Genomic DNA, 17,345 nt, shown 5'->3' on the forward strand with positions numbered 1-17,345 from the left:
TTCTCACTCTGAGTCTCGGTGACCCCAGCTAAAACCGGTGGGCCTTGTGTGATGAATCAGTGACTTTAATACTGGGAAACGTTTGGAGAACCAGCAATCTGCTGTCCAAACAGTAGCATTACTGTGTTTACCTGTAATTGCCTGAGCACCGCTCAAGGTCCCTGTGTTCTTTATCAGCTCATGTTTAAGCTCCTCTCTTCATTATCTGCAACGTGATAATGTTCACAGGAATTTCATCTGAGACAAACTGTCCCACCTTAAGTCTGCCTTTACAACAACTCAACACTCTGGTTTGGTAGCTCTTACAATATTGCATTTTCACGTGGGACTGCTAAAAAAAAAAAAAGTCCCCTCCAGCTCTGTGGGTCTGTGACAGCCAAAAGAGAAACAAAGATTTTGAAGAAGGGCTTTACCAGTAGGAAACCCTGGTCATCGAAACTTGGTGACATCTACTATCAGAAAAGACCCAAAGTCTCCAAAGAAAGTCACATTTCTCATCTTTTTTTTTTTTTTTTTTAAAGATGGAGTCTCGTTCTGTCACCCAGGCTGAAGTGCAATGGCACGATCTCAGCTCACTGCAAGCTCCAAGCTCCGCCTCTCGGGTTCACACCATTCTCCTGCCTCAGCCTCCCGAGTAGCTGGGACTACAAGGGCCCGCCACAACGCCTGGCTGATTTTTTGTATTTTCAGTAGAGACGGGGTTTCACCATGTTAGCCAGGATCGTCTGGATCTCCTGAACTCGTGATGCACCCGCCTTGGCCTCCCAAAGTGCTGGGATTACAGTTGTGAGCCATCGCGCCCAGCCTTTTTTTTTTTTTTTTCTTTTTTTTTTGAGACAGAATCTTGCTCTGTAGCCACGCTGGAGTGCAGTGGTGCAATCTCGGCTCACTGCAACCTCTACCTCCTGGGTTCAAGTGATTCTTCTGCCTCAGCCTCCCAAGTAGCTGGGATTACCGGCAAGCGCCACCACGCCCAGCTAATTTTTGTATTTTCAGTAGAGACGGGGTTTCACCATGGTGACCAGGATGGTCTCGATCTCTTGACCTCGTTATCCCCCACCTTGGCCTCCCAAAGTGCTAGGATTACAGGCGTGAGCCACTGTGCTCGGCCATGCTTCTCATCTTTTAAACACAGTTGAAGGCTTGTGACTTCTCTACGTGGTGATGTAGAAATGACAGGAGCATCCTTTCCCGACTTTATTATATAATGATTAGCAGATTATATAAGGGTCACATGACAGTGATTAGGCACTTCTACTTCCGAAGAGCCAACAACACGAACAATCTACCTACCTCTTTCTATTTTTTAGGTTTTTTTTCCCATCACCAAAGTAATACATGATTCCAACAATACAGAGGAGTATAGAACAAAAAGCGAAAGAGAAAAGCTACCCCATGACCCAGCAATTGGATTTCTCAAAATCTACTAGAGAAACATACACATGTGCACAAAGAGAACTTTTGCATCATTGTTTCTAATGCAAAAGCAATAATGGGGAATATTTAAATCTCCATCACTGAGGTAATGGTGTATCCATACTAACAAATACTGTGGATCGCTTAAAAAGGGTGATGCATGGCCGGGCAGTGGCTCATGCCTGTAATCCCAGCACTTTGGGAGGCCGAGGTGGGCGGATCACGAGGTCAGGAGATTGAAACGATCCTGGCTAACATGGTGAAACTCCCGTCTCTACTAAAAATGCAAAAAATTAGCCAGGTGTTGTGGCGCCTGTAGTCCCAGCTACTTGGGAGACTGAGGCAGGAGAATGACATGAACCCGGGAGGCGGAGTTTGCAGTGAGCCGAGATTGTGCCACTGTACTCCAGCCTGGGCGAAAAAGCGAGACTCCGTCTCAAAAATAATAATAATAATAAAATAAAATAAATAATAAAAAAAGAGTGATGCAAACCTACATAACTGCAGGACACACCATGGAATAAAAACAGAGAGACATACTGTGAAATGGAAAACAAAACATCACCCAATACTTTATATTTTCTTTTTTTTTTTTTTTTTTTTTTTTTGAGACGGAGTCTCGCTCTGTCGCCCAGGCTGGAGTGCAGTAGCGCGATCTCTGTTGACTGTAAGCTCCGCCTCCCGGGTTCATGCCATTCTCCTGCCTCAGCCTCCCAAGTAACTGGTACTACAGGTGCCTGCCACCACGCCCAGCTAATTTTTTGTATTTTTAGTAGAGATGGGGTTCACTGTGTTAGCCGGGATGGTCTTGATCTCCTGACCTCGTGAACCGCCTGCCTCGGCCTCCCAAAGTGCTGGGATTACAGGCATGAGCCATCGCACCCAGCCAATACTTTATATTTTCTAAGGGTATATATATAGTCAACTAGGGGCCAGGGCGATGACTCACACCTGTAATCCCAGCACTTTGGGAGGTTGTGGTGGGCGAATCACCTGAGGTCAGGAGTTTGAGACCAGCCTGGCCAACATGATGAAATCCTGTCTCTACTAAAAAAAAAAAAAAAAAAAAATTAGCTGGGTCTGGTGGCAGGCGCCTGTAGTCCCAGGAAGTCCCAGCTTCCTGGAAGGCGGAGGTTGCAGTGAGCCGAGATGGCGCCACTGCACTCCACCCTGGGCTACAGGGTGAGACTCCGTCTCAAAAACACAAAACAAAAAGTCAACTAGGGACAGGAACACAGATACAGATATCTGTCTTTCATTCCACAAACACACATTTATGTGATCTATATTAACATCTTTCTCCCCCAGAAGTCAATGAACTCCACGAGGACAAAACTATGTCTATTTTGTTCATAATTATATCGCTACTACCTGGCATATATGCACTACCTAGCACACAATAGGGTGTTCAACATAATTCGTTTCTAACCAGAATTTTCACTGAATACCTACCATGTGCCAGGTTTGATGTCAGATTTTTTTTTTTTTTAATTGAGACAGGATCTCACTCTGTCACCCTGTCTGGAGTGTAGTGGCATGATCATAGCTGACTGTAGCCTCAACCTTCTAGGTTCAAGCGATCCTCCCACCTTAGCCTCCTGAGTGGTGGGGACCACAGTTGCACACCACCACATCTGGCTAATTTTGTTAACTATTTTGTAAAGAGAGGGTCTCGCAATTTTGCCAAGGCTGCTCTCGAACTCCTGGGCTCAAGTGATCCTCCCACCTTGGCTTCCCAAGGTGCTGGGATTACAGGCATGAGTCACCACGCCCGGCCTGATGTTAGGTTTAAAGGGCATAACTGTTGAGTGAGGACAGACACAGTTCCTGCCCTCACAGAGCATCCAGTCTCTTTATCAGAAAGAGAATATTCATAACATAGGAGTAGGATGAATAAAACCCTAGAATTCAGGATAGAAGATGGTGAATGATATGAGAGGGGTATAGAGCTTAGAGCATGGAGAAGTGACCTCTGAAAGGGTAAATTAAGGGTAGCCTCCAGTAGGAGGTAGAATTTGAGCTGGGCTTTGAGTGACTTGGACATGAGAGGATGTCCAGCTTTTCTTCTAGCTGGAGTAAAGGGAGCAATCAAAGGCAAGGACCTGAGGTCAAAAACTCAGCTACCTGTGACTGGGCTCAGTGGCACACGCCTGTAATCCCAGCACTTCGGAAGGCTGAGTCAGGCAGATCTCTTGAGGTCCAGAGTTCAAGACCAGCCTGACCAATATGGTGAAACCCCATCTCTACTAAAATCACAAAAATTAGCCGGCCTGTAGTAGCACGTGCCTGTGGTCCCAGCTACTCAGGAGGCTGAGGCTAGAGAATCGCTTCAATCTGGGAGGCGGAGGTGGCAGTGAGCCAAGATCATGCTACTACATGGTAGCCTGGGACACAGAGGGAGACCCTGTCTCAAAAAAACAAAAACAAAAACACAAATTCAGCTACCTGCAAGTACATAATGTGGACAAATACGAGGTACTAGAGTACTATAGCCTCACACTGCGTAGGACCGGAAATTAGTAATGTAATCTAACATAGTACCTGGCTCACAGCAGGCATCCAATAAGTACTTCTGTGAGAAAACAAATATTGTTGAATCCCTTCCATCTTCAGCTGACTTGTGGCCAAGCTTCCTGCTCACCAGGCGTGACCAGATACTCTGATTTTTGGAGACAAGTTAGAGATCCAGATTGTTTATTTATTTATTTACTTACTTATTTAGAGATAAGGTCTTGATCTATCATCCAGACTGGAGTACAGTGGCACGATCATGGCTTACTGCAACCTCAAACTCCTGGGCTCAAGGGATACTCCCACCCCAGCCTCCCACATAGCTGGGACTACAGGCTTATGCCATCATGCCCAGTTAATTATTTTGTGAAGACATGGGATCTTGCTATGTTGCCCAGGGTGGTCTCAAACTCCTAGCCTCACGTGATCCTCCCACTTCAGCCACCAAAGTGCTGGGATTACAGGCACCAGCCACTGCGTCCAGCCTGGAATCCAGATTTTTAAATAAAATTTCTTAATTGTAAACACCATTTGTAAGTATACCTCCTGTTTCTATCTGTTGACAGGGCCTAGAAGAAATGGCACCCCTGTAGCAACAAGCGCCTAGACTAAGACTAACCAGAGCTTAGTCCCTGGAACCAGGGCTTCCTGGAGAAATGGCTGATTCCCAGGGATGGGTCAGGGAAACTACAACATAAGGTTGGAACATATTATTCAGCCAGAAAGTAGGAAGTGCCCAAAGAATGATGGGACATGTTAAAAGCACACAAAAGCCAGGATGGAGAGTCCCTATTGGCCAGATCTGGGGCAATGTGAGTATCAAAATAAATAATAATAGCAGATTATAATAACTTAATTGTGGGGAGAGAAGTTATGAGCCCATACTAATGCTAAACATAAAATATCATGATTCAGCCAGTAATCTCAGCACTTTGGGAGGCCGAGGCAGGTGGATCACCTGAGGTCAGGAGCCTGGCCAACATGGTGAAACCCCATCTCTACAAAAATACAAAACAAAATTAGCCAGTAATGATGGCGGGTGCCTGTATCCCAGCTACTTTGGAGGCTGAGGAGGGAGAATTACTTGAACCCAGAAGGTGGAGGTTGCAGGGAGCTGAGATCACACCACCGCACTCCAGCCTGGGTGACAGAGCGAGACTCTGTCTCAAAACAACAACAACAACCACAACCATGTTTTATTTGTTTATTTTTTTTAAGCTAGTCAAGTGAAGCAATGGGAATGGAGAAGAAACAAATCTATAACTGGTTTGGATGAATTAGTTGTAAGCACCACTGCCATTGGACCAGCTAATACCATGGTTATCACAGGAGCGTGTCTGAGGCTGTGTTTGGCCCTGAGTGCCAGGTCTGCACCCTGCACTAAGGATGAGTGAGGAACAACAGGCAGTCGAGCTGGTTGGTGCTACAAGTAACAATAGTACCTACCAAAATACAAGTTAAATGAGATAGTCCTTGTGATACGATAACATGTTAATTACTCAATTAGCATTAGCTATCATGAATCAACCCTTTTATATGTTTTAAAGATTAGAGAAGCACTTTATCCATAGTGGCTGCTTATTACATTTATTACATTTCTCTTGATTGAATGAAATGATACGGTTTTGCTAACTACTAGCTCTTATTTCCCATACTGTTTTCTTTTCAGGATCCTCACTCTAGTCTAAGAGCATGATTTAATTGTGTTGTCAGACAGCTTATCTTCAGGGTTATGATATGGAGTCATACTGCCTGGGACATCATCTTTATTTATTTAGTTTTTTGAGACAGGGTCTCTCTCTGTCGCCCAGGCTAGAGTGCAGTGGTGCCATCTCGGCTCACTGCAACCTCCACCTCCCAGGCTCAAGCGATCCTCCTACCTCAGCCTCCCAAGTAGCTGAGACTACAGGCGTGCACCACCATGCCCTTGTATTTTTTGTAGAGACAGGCTTTGGTCATGTTGCCCAGGCTGGTCTCAAACTCCTGAGTTCAAGCAATCCACCCGCCTTGGCTTCCCAAAGTGCTGGGATTACAGGCATAAGCCACTGCGCCCAGCCTCACCATCTTTCTAAGCCTCAGTTTCCCCACCTGTAAAATGGAGCTGATCATAGTATCTTCTTCATAAGGTTATTTGCATTTTGAATGGGATAACATGTGCAAAGAAGTTCCCCCGGTGCCTGGAAGGGAGTGATCCTGCATCAAATGTTATCCACGATTAGGATTCTTGTTGTCCCACATGAATTTGCTGGGTGCTACAGATTCCGTCTGGCTCCCAAAGCTCAGAATTCATTCTGGCCTCCCACGGGTGGAGGCAGGGTTTGGGGGAGGTTTGTAATTCTAAAGATGGCACGTCTTGAACTGAAAGCTGGCGCTGTCAAGCTTCTTCACAATCAGTAAGAACGGCTTTCTTCCCCCTTTTCCCTAAATATAAACCCAACTGCCAATCGCTTTAAAGTCTTCATGTCTGCAGCAGAAGCAATCCATGAGTCCAAAAGTGAGGCAGCTGGCAGAGGGCTGTTGTTAGTGGGATCCACCCAGCCCGGCCCAGCTCCAGGGAGACACACTTCACGGGATTGGATGTGGGCAACTCAGCATTTCTTCCTTATGATTCTTAATTGCACCTGAAAACAGTAACCCCGAGGTTACGAGCCCCGGGTGTGTACTACAACAGTCTCTTAAAGTACTGGGTTTCAGGGCCAGGCACAGTGGCTCACTCGTGTAATCCCAGCACTTTGGGAGGCCAAGGTGGGCGGATCACTTGAGGACAGGAGTTCAAGACCAGCCTGGCCAATATAGTGAAACACCATCTCTAGTAAAAATACTAAAATTAGCCAGGCATGGTGGCGCATGCCTGTAATCCCAGCTACTTGGGAGGCTGAGGCAGGAGAATTGCTTGAACCGGGAGGCAGAGGTTGCAGTGAGCCGAGATTACACCACTGCACTCCAGCCTGGGCAACAGAGCAAGACTCCGTTGCAAAAAAAAAAGGTATTGGGTTTTAGAAGACTGCTTGCTGGAAGCAAACATCATTGTCCTTGCCTCTCCCTTGAAGCAAGCAAAGAAAAGCCACACACAGGTTGTCCTTACTACATAGCAACATTATCCCTAGGCTAGAAGTCAAAGTAGGCTCTGGAGCTGAAAGGCTTGAGTTCAGATCCCAGCCCTGCCGCTTTCCATCTGTGTGACCTTGGACAAGCTATCTAACCTTTCTGGGACTGCCTCCATTTCTTATCAGTAAAATGGGATTAATAGTAACCCTGAGGATTACTGAGAGATTAAATGAGCTAGTAACATACGATGCCAACTGCAGAGTGAGCATTCAACGCAAGCCAGGTATAACTGACTCAGTCACAGAGCTTGCCAGGCTGGGGTGTAGAGTCAGCCTCAGACCAATGGGGAACATAATGGGACTTATGCCATTATGGTCAGGCCTTGACACCTTGCATTTATGCTGCTCAAAAGAGTAGGATTTTGGCCAGGGGCCATGGCTCACCATGTAATCCCAATGCTTTGAGAGGGCAAGGCTGGAGATTGCTTGAGGCCAGGAGTTGGAGACCAGTCTAGGCTATATAGTAAAGCCCCATCTCTCCAAAAAATTTTTAAAATTAGGTAGACACGTGGCATGAGCCCATAGTCCTAGCTACTGGGGAGTCTGAGGTGGGACAATCTCTTGAGTCCAAGAATTTGAGGTTACAGCAAACTATGATGGCACCACTGCACTCCAGCCTCAGTAACAACAGAGTGAGACCCTGTCTCTAAAAAAAGTAAGTTAAAAAAAGAGTAGAATTGTATAACATCAAGAATATATGAAGAATTTCTGTAACTCAACAACAAATAGACAATCCAATTTAAAAATGGGCAAAGGTGGTTGGGCATGGTAGCTCACACCTATAATCCCAGCGCTTTCAGAGGCCAAGGGGAGGCGGATCATTTGAGCTCAAGAGTTCAAGATCAGCCTGGTCAACATGGCAAAATCCCATTTCTACTAAAAATACAAAAATTGGCCGGGTGTGGTGGCTCACGCCTGTAATCCCAGCACTTTGGGAAGCCAAGGTGCGTGGATCACCTGAGGTTGGGAGTTTGAGACCAGTCTGGCCAACATAGTGAAAGCACATCTCTACTAAAAATACAAAAATTAGCCAGGCATGGTGGCATGTTTCTGTAATCCCAGCTACACAGGAGGCTGAGGCAGAATTGCTTGAACCCAGGAGGTGGAGGTTGCAGTGAGCCGAGATAGCGCCATTGTACTCCAGCCTGGGAGACTCTGTCTTTAAAAAAAAAAAAGAAAAGAAAAGAAAAATTAGCCAGGCATGGTGGCAGGCACCTGTAATCCCAGCTACTCAGGAAGCTGAGGCAGGAGAATCGCTTGAACCCAGGAGGCGGAGGTTGCAGTGAGCCAAGATCACGCCATTGCACTCTAGCCTGGGTGACAAGAGCGAAACTCCGTCTCAAAAAAACATATATAAGGCCGGGCACGATGGCTCACGCCTGTAATCCCAGCACTTTGGGAGGCCAAGGCGGGTGGATCACGAGGTCAGGAGATCGAGACCATCCTGGCTAACACGGTGAAACCCCGTCTCTACCAAAAAATACAAAAACTTAGCCTGGCGTGGTGGTGAGTGCCTGTAGTCCCAGCTTCTTGGGAGGCTGAGGCAGGAGAATGGTGTGAACCTGGGAACCAGAGCTTGCAGTGAGCCAAGATTGCACCACAGCACTCCGGCCTGGGCAACAGAGCAAGACTCCATCTCAAAAAATAAATAAATAAATAAATATATATATATATATATATAAAATTTAAAAAAATTAAAATACAAAAATTAGCTGGGTGTGGTGGCAGGTCCCTATAATCCCAGCAACTAGGGAGACTGAGGTGGGAGAATCACTTGAACCTAGGAGGTGGAGGTTGTAGTGAGCCAAGATCTCACCACTGCACTCCAGCCTGGGCCAAAGTGTGAGATTCTGTCTCAAAATAAATAAATAGGCCAGGCGCGGTGGCTCACGCCTGTAATCCCAGCACTTTGGGAGGCTGAGACAGGCGGATCACGAGGTCAGGAGATCGAGACCATCCTGGCTAACACGGTGAAACCCCGTCTCTACTAAAAAATACAAAAAACTAGCCGGGCGAGGTGGCGGGCGCCTATAGTCCCAGCTACTCGGGAGGCTGAGGCAGGAGAATGGCGTGAACCCGGGAGGCGGAGCTTGCAGTGAGCTGAGATCCGGCCACTGCACTCCAGCCTGGGTGACAGAGCGAGACTCCGTCTCAAAAAAGAAAATAAATAAATAAATAAATAAATAAATAAATAAATAAATAAAATAAAAAATGGGCAAAGGACTTGAATAGACATTTCTCCAAAGAAGATACACAGATGGCCAATAAGCATGTGAAAAGATGTGTGTCATCACTAATCATTAGGGAAATGTAAGTGAAAACCACAGTGAGATTCTACTTCAAACCCTCTAGGGTGGCTATAATAAAATGTTTTGAAAAGAAAAATAACAAATGCTGGCAATGATGTAAAGAATGGAATACTTGTACTTGCTGGTGGGAATGTAAAATGGTACAGCTGCTGTAAAGAACAGTCTGGCAATTCCTCAAAAAGTTAAATGACCATATGACTCAGAAATTCTACTCCTAGGCATATGCCCAAAAGAATTGAAAATAAGGACTCAAAACAGACACTTGTACATTAATGTTCATTGCAGTATTATTCACATTAGCCAAAAGGTAGAAACAACCCAAGTGTTTGCTGACAGATGAATGGATAAACAAAATGTGGTACATCCATACAATGGAATATTATTCAGCCTTAAAAAGGGAGGAAATTCTTTGGGAGGCCAAGGTGGGCGGATCACAAGGTCAGGAGATCAAGACCATCCTGGCTAACACGGTGAAACCCCGTTTCTACTAAAAATACAAAAAATTAGCCAAGCATGGTGGCGGGCGCCTGTAGTGCCAGCTACTCGGGAGGCTGAGGCAGGAGAATGGCATGAACCCAGGAGGCGGAGCTTGCAATGAGCCGAGATAGACTCACTGCAGTCCAGCCTGGGCAAAAGAGCAAGACTCCATCTCAGGAAAAAAAAAAAAGAGGAAATTCCAATGCTACATCATAAATAAACCTTAAAAATGTTATGTTAAGTGAAAGAAACCAGTCACAAAAGGACAAACATTGTTGTGATTCCATTTATATCAGATGTCTGTAATAGGCAAATTCATAGAGGCAGAAAAAGGATTAGAGGTTACCAGTGACTGGAGAGGGAGGAATGGAGAGCTATTTCTTAATATATGGAGTTTCTGTTTAGGTTGCTGAAAAAATTTTGGAAGCAGAGGTGATATTTGCACAACATTGTGAATGTAATTAATGCCACTGAAGTATATGCTTTATTGTGGTTACCATGGCAATTTTTATGTTATGTATGTTATCACAATAAAAAACTTTTTGGGGGGACCAGGCCAGTGGCTCACACCTGTAATCCCAGCACTTTGGGAGGCTGAGGCGGGTGGATCACTTGAGGTCAGGAGTTCGAGACCAGCCTGGTCAACATGGTGAAACCCTGTCTCTACTAAAAATGCGGAAAAAAAAAAAATAGCTGGATCTGATGGCACACACCTGAAATCTCAGCTACTCAGGAGGCTGAGGCAGGAGAATTGCTTGAATCCAGGAGGCGGAGGTTGCAGTGAGCCATGATCACACCACCGGACTCCGTGCACTCCAGCCTGGGCAACAGAGCAAGACTCTGTCTCAAAAAAAAAAAAAAAAAAAAAAAAAAGAATGGTGTGGCCAGGCACAGTGGCTCATGCCTGTAATCCCAGCACTTTGGGAAGCCAATCTGGGTGGATCATTTGATGTAAGGAGTTTGAGACGAGCCTGGCCAACATGGTGAAACCCTGTCTCTACTAAAAATACAAAAAAATTAGCTGGACGTGGTGGCACACACCCGAAATCCCAGCTACTAGGAAGGCTAAGGGAGAAGAATTACTTGAACCCCAGAGGCAAAGGTTGCAGTGAGCCGAGATGGCACCACTGCACTCCGGCCTGGGTGACAAAGCGAGACTCCATCTCGAAAAATAAATAAATAAATAAATAAATAAATAAATAAATAAATAACAAAAGATCTGGACAGACACTTCACAGAGGTAAAACATACAAATGGCCAATAAGCAAATGAAAAGGTACTCAATGGCATTAATCGTTATGAAATCTAAAACTGCACGATACCACTACACACTCACTAGAATGGCTAAAATAAAAGTGTCTGACAACCAAATGTTGGTGAGAATGTGAAGCAACTCATACCTTGTTAGTGGTCATGGGAAATAGTTGGAAAATGGCTCGGTTTGGCAGTTTCTAATAAAATTAAACGCACATTGGCCAGGCACAGTGGCTCACGCCTGTAATCCCAGCACTTTGGAAGGCCGAGGTGGGCAGATCACCTGAGATCAGGAGTTCAAGACCAGCCTGGACAACATAGTGAAACCCCATCTCTACAAAAATACAAACATTAGTCAGGCATGATGGCAGGTGCTTGTAATCCCAGCTACTTAGGTGGCTGGAGCGGAAGAATCACTTGAACGCAGGAGGCAGAGGTTGCAGTGAGCCGAGATCGTGCCATTGCACTTCAGCCTGGGCAACAGCGCAAGACTCCATCTCAAAAACAAAACAAAAATTAAACACACATTTACCAAATGACCTGGAAATTCTACTTCTATGTGAATGCTTAGTTTTGAAATGTCTTGTTAATTGTGATGACTTTGTTCTATCCTCAGCCAATGTCTCAAGTCACAATGTACACATGAGGTGCAGTTTATTGTAGATGAAGGTGGATTCAAATCCCCCATTTCAATGTCTTCTTGTTAGTATTCATTATTTGGTTGCAGCTCTTGTCAGATATTATGAGATCGTTATGTTTTTACCATTACGTGGCTGACCCTTGATATAATAGAAACTATAAAATGCTATGAGCTGGTGGGATAACGAATGAATACAATTTTCTGGAGGCAGTTTTTTTGTTTTGTTTTGTTTTTTTGAGACAGGCTGTCACTCTGTCGCCCAAGCTGGAGTGCAGTGGAGTGGTCTCGGCTCACTGCAACCTCTGCCTCCTGGGTTCAAGCGATTCTCCTGCCTTAGCCTCCCGAGTAGCTGGGATTACAGGCATGTGCCACCACACTCGGCTAATTTTTGCATTTTTTTTGGTAGAGACGGGGGTTTCACCATATTGTCCAGGCTGGTCTCAAATTCCTGACCTCAAGTGATACGCCAGCCTCTGCCTCCCAAAGTGTTGGGATTACAGGCGTGAGCCTCCGCGCCCTGCCAGGGGCCGCATTTTTATGTGATCATTCCCGCGTGGCTTTCTTGTTTGAGATGGAATCATTCACTGTTACATTTCCAACACTTAGCAGGATACTTAGCACACAGGGTTACTGGTTGAATGAATATTTACCTGCCAGTGTCTCCTCTGTTAAGATTCCTTTTAGGCCTAGACTCTGTCTTTTTTTTTATTTTTGTTTTCAGGCAATGTACAGTAAGCCATGATGGGCAGAGGCAGGAAATACTTACAGAACTGGAAAGAATAAAGGAGCCCGTGTTCTCTGCAGAGCCAGGTAAGTCTGTGAGATGCTCATACGCCCCCTGGTGGTGTCAGTAGGAATTCCTCCTGGCTCTCAGCAATTTGGCAATCTTGAAGAATCAGCTGAAATCAAGATGAAATTATCTGCCCACAGGTTTAAATATGTAGCAATACATGATGGGGTAAATTATGCCTAACTTAGATAAGTATAGTGATAAATTTTACATGTGGCCTGAGGCTGATAGAACTCTGACGCCTGAGAGTTACAGGATTTGAGGGCTGGAGTTATTTCTGATTCATCTTAACTGTTCTTAAAGCATCATTGTTTGTTTATTTTTTTCTTTTTTTAAGAGAAAAAAGTCACCCAGGCTGGAGTGCAATAGCACAATCATGGCTTATTGCAGCTTCAACGTCCTGGCATCAAGCAGACCTCCTCAGCCTCCCAAAGTGCTGAGCCTACATGTGCATGCCACCATGCCCAGATAATTTTTGTATTTTTTGTAGAGATGGGATCTTGCTATGTCGCCCAGGCTGGTCTCGAACTCCTGGGCTCCAGGAAAGTGCCTTAGCCTCTCAAAGTGCTGGGATTACAGATGTGAGCCACCTCACCTGGTCCCGAATTTTTAATTAAAAAGTGGTGCATGAAGTTGATATAAATATTCAGACAACACAAAAGGAAACAGAAGGACGAGTCTTTCTCCAGGCCCAGAACCTAAGACCCAGTTCCCTAGATGCCCTTTTGTTGTTGTTTTCTTTTCATATAAAATAGGGACAGGGTCTTGCGATGTTGCCCAGGCTGGTCTCGAACCGCCAGGCTCAAGTGATCCACCTGCCTTAGCCTCCCAAAGTGCTGGGATTACAGGCGCGACCCACCACGCCCAGGCCAGTTTCCCTTTCTAATAGGAACCACTGGTACCAGATTCTCAGAAATCTTCCCAGGGGCTGGACGCGGTGGCTTATGCCTGTAATCCCAGCACTTTGGGAGGCCAAGGCAGGTGGATCACCAGAGGTCAGGAGTTCGAGACCAGCCTGGCCAACATGATGAAACCCCATCTCTACTAAAAATAGTAAAAAATTAGCCGGGGCCGGGCGCGGTGGCTCAAGCCTGCAATCCCAGCACTTTGGGAGGCCGAGAAGGGCAGATCACGAGGTCAGGAGATTGAGACCATCCTGGCTAACACAGTGAAACTCCATCTCTACTAAAAAAAAAATACAAAAACTAGCCGGGCGAGGTGGCGGGCGCCTGTAGTCCCAGCTACTCGGGAGGCTGAGGCAGGAGAATGGTGTAAGCCTGGGAGGCGGAGCTTGCAGTGAGCTGAGATCCGGCCACTGCACTCCAGCCTGGGCAACAGAGTGAGACTCCGTCTCAAAAAAAAAAAAAAAAAAAAAATTAGCCGGGCATGATAGTGGACGCCTGTAATCCTAGCTACTCAGGAGGCTGAGGCAGGAGAATTGCTTGAACCCAGGAGATGGAGGTTGCAGTGAGCTAACATGGTCCCACTGCACTCCAGCCTGGGTGACACAGTGAGACTCTATCTCAAAAAAAAAAAAAAAAAAAATCTTTCCAGTGGGGCAATTGACTCATCCTGTTTTGCCCGGGACTTTCCCAGTTTTGGGAAAGTCCCAAAACTGGGAAAAAAAAGTCCCACATCTTGGGAAACCCCTCGCTCCCAGGCAAACCTGGACACTTGGTCACCCTACTTTCCAAAGGCATCTATTTATCATATACAAACATACACATATATTAGTTGCATTACTTGGCATCTTGATGTTGTTTTAAAATGTTAAAAAATATATTTTGGGCCCGGTGCGGTGGCTCATGCCTGTAATCCCAGCACTTTGGGAGGCTGAGGTGGGCAGATCACCTGAGGTTGGAAGTTCAAGACCAGCCTGGCCAACATGGCAAAACCCTATCTCTACTAAAAATACAAAAGTTAGCCGGGAGCAGTGGTGCGTGCCTGTAATCCCAGCTACTCGGGAGACTGAGGTAGGAGAATCACTTGAAACAAGGAGGCGAGGTTGCGGGGAGCCCAGATTGTGCCACTGCACTCCAGTCTCGGTGACAGAGCGAGACTCCATCTGAAAAAAACAAAACAAAACAAAACAAAATATATATATATGAGATGATTCAATATCAGCTTCATATTTATTTAACAAATATTTATGTAGTTATCTAGCATGCACCAGGCATTATTTTGGAAGCTGAAGATCCAACAGTAAATGAAATCGACAAAACCCCGTGACCTCATGGAATTGACATACTAGTAATTATATCTATTGCATTTATTTAATCAACCCCCAATCATCATTTTGGTTGCTTCCAGTATCTTCCTACTGTGACAACACTGTCCTGGATATCTGTGTGCATGTAGCTGTCTCACATGCATGAGGGTATCTATAGCAGCGCTGTCCAATAGATCTTCCCGCAACGATGGAAATGTTCTATGTCTGCTCTTTTCAATGTGTAGCCACGAGTCACATGTGGCTATTGAGCACTAGACATATGGCTGGTAAGACTGAGGAATAGAATTTTAAATTTTATTTATTTTGTTTTTGTTTTTTGTTTTTTGTTTTTCTTGAGATGAAGTCTCGCTATGTTGCCCAGGCTGGAGTGCAGTGGCGCGGTCTTGGCTCACTGCAAGCTCCTCCTCCCAGGTTCACGCCATTCTCCTGCCTCAGCCTCCCAAGTAACTGGGAATACAGGCACCCACCACCACGCCCGGCTAATTTTTTTGTAATTTTTTAGTAGAGACGGGGTTTCACCATGTTAGCCAGGATGGTCTCGATCTCCTGACCTTGTGATCCACCCGCCTCGGCCTTCCAAAAGTGTTGGAGTTACAGGTGTGAGCCACCGCGCCTGGCCTGTTTTTTTTTTTTTTTTTTTTTTTTGAGAAAGGGTCACTGTCAGTCAGGCTGGAATGCAGTGGCACAATCATGTCTCACTGTAGCCTCGACCTCTAGAGCTTAAGCGATCCTCCCACTTTAGACTCCTGAGTAGCTGGGACCACAAGTGTGCACCACCACATGTAGCTAGTTTTTTTTTTTTTTTTTTTTTTTGAGACGGAGTCTCGCTCTGTCGCCCAGGCTGGAGTGCAGTGGCGCGATCTCGGCTCACTGCAAGCTCCGCCTCCCGGGTTCACGCCATTCTCCTGCCTCAGCCTCCCGAGTAGCTGGGACTACAGGCGCCCACAACCGCGCCCGGCTAATTTTTTGTATTTTTAGTAGAGACGGGGTTTCACCGTGGTCTCGATCTCCTGACCTTGTGATCCGCCCGCCTTGGCCTCCCAAAGTGCTGGGATTACAGGCGTGAGCCACCGCGCCCGGCGCTAGTTTTTTTTTATGTAGAGATGGTGGGCGGGGGGGTGGGGTCTTGCTATGTTGATTAGGCTGGTCTTGAACTCGTGGCTTCAAGTGATCCTCCCATGTTGACCTCCCAAAGTGCTGGGATTACAGGCGTGAGCCACTGCACCTGGCATTAATTTTTTTTTTTTTTTTTTGAGACAGGGTCTTGCTCTTGCCCAGGCTGGAGTGCAGTGGCAAGATCACAGCTTACTGACACTTTGAACTCCTGGGCTTAAGCAGCCCTCCTCCGAGTAGCTAAGACTACAGGCACATCCATTCCACTGCACTCGGCTAATTTTATGTTTGTTTGTTTGTAGACAGCGGGGTCTTGGTACGTTGCCCAGGTTGATCTTGAACTCCTGGCCTCAAGTGATCCACTTACTTTTGTATTTTTTGTAGAGACAGGGGAGGGAGTTGGGGGCAGTGGGGTGTCTCACTATGTTACCCAGGATGGTCTCCAACCCCTGGACAAAAGCGATCCACCCGCCTCAGCAACCCAAAGTGCTGGGATTACAGGCGTGAGCAGCCATGCCCAGCCCCTTCTTAAATTTAAGCAAACAAATTTTAATAATGATGCCTGACGCCTGTAATCCCAGCATTTTGGAAGACCAGGACAGGAGGACCATTTGAGCTCAAGAGTTTGAGACCAGCCTGGGCAACATGGTGAAACCCCGTCTCTACAAAAAATTTAAAAATTAGCTGGCTGTGGTGTGCACGCCTATAGTCCCAGCTACTTGGGAGGCTGGGGTGGGAGGATGGCTTGCACCCATGAGGCGGAGGTAGCAGTGAGCCAAAATTGTGCCATTGCCCTCCAGCTTGGGCAACAGAGCCAGATCCTGTCTCAAAAAAGAAAAAAAAAAAAACGCCTAGGCAACATAGAGAGACCCTGTCACTACAAAAAATAGAAAAGATAGCTAGGTGTAAATGGCACATGCCTGTAGTCTCAGCTATTCAGGAGGCTGAGGCAGGAGGCTCACTTGACCTTGGGAAGTCAAGGTTGCAGTGAGCTGTGATCATGCCACTGCACTCCATCCTGGATGACAGAGACCCTGTCTCAAAAAAAAAAAAAAGGAAAGAAACAGAGGAAGAAAGAAAGGGAGGGTGGGAGGGAGGGAAGGAAGGAAGGAAGGAAGGAAGGAAGGAAGGAAGGAAGGAAGGAAGGAAGGAAGGAAGGAAGGAAGGAAGGAAGGAAAAATAATTTTTTTTTTTTTTTGAGACGGAGTCTCGCTCTGTCGCCCAGGCTGGAGTGCAGTGGCCTGATCTCAGCTCACTGCAAGCTCCGCCTCCCGGGTTCATGCCATTCTCCTGCCTCAGCCTCCCAAGTAGCTGGGACCACAGGCGCCCGCCAGCTCGCCCGGCTAGTTTTTTGTATTTTTTAGTAGAGACGGGGTTTCACTGTGTTAGCCAGGATGGTCTCGATCTCCTGACCTTGTGATCCACCCGTCTCGGCCTCCCAAAGTGCTGGGATTACAGGCTTGAGCCACCGCGCCCGGCCCAGAATTTTTTTTTTTTT

The sequence above is a fragment of the Macaca mulatta genome, chromosome 10 (assembly GCF_049350105.2).
Source record: "Macaca mulatta isolate MMU2019108-1 chromosome 10, T2T-MMU8v2.0, whole genome shotgun sequence".
Taxonomy (NCBI): Eukaryota; Metazoa; Chordata; class Mammalia; order Primates; family Cercopithecidae; genus Macaca; species Macaca mulatta.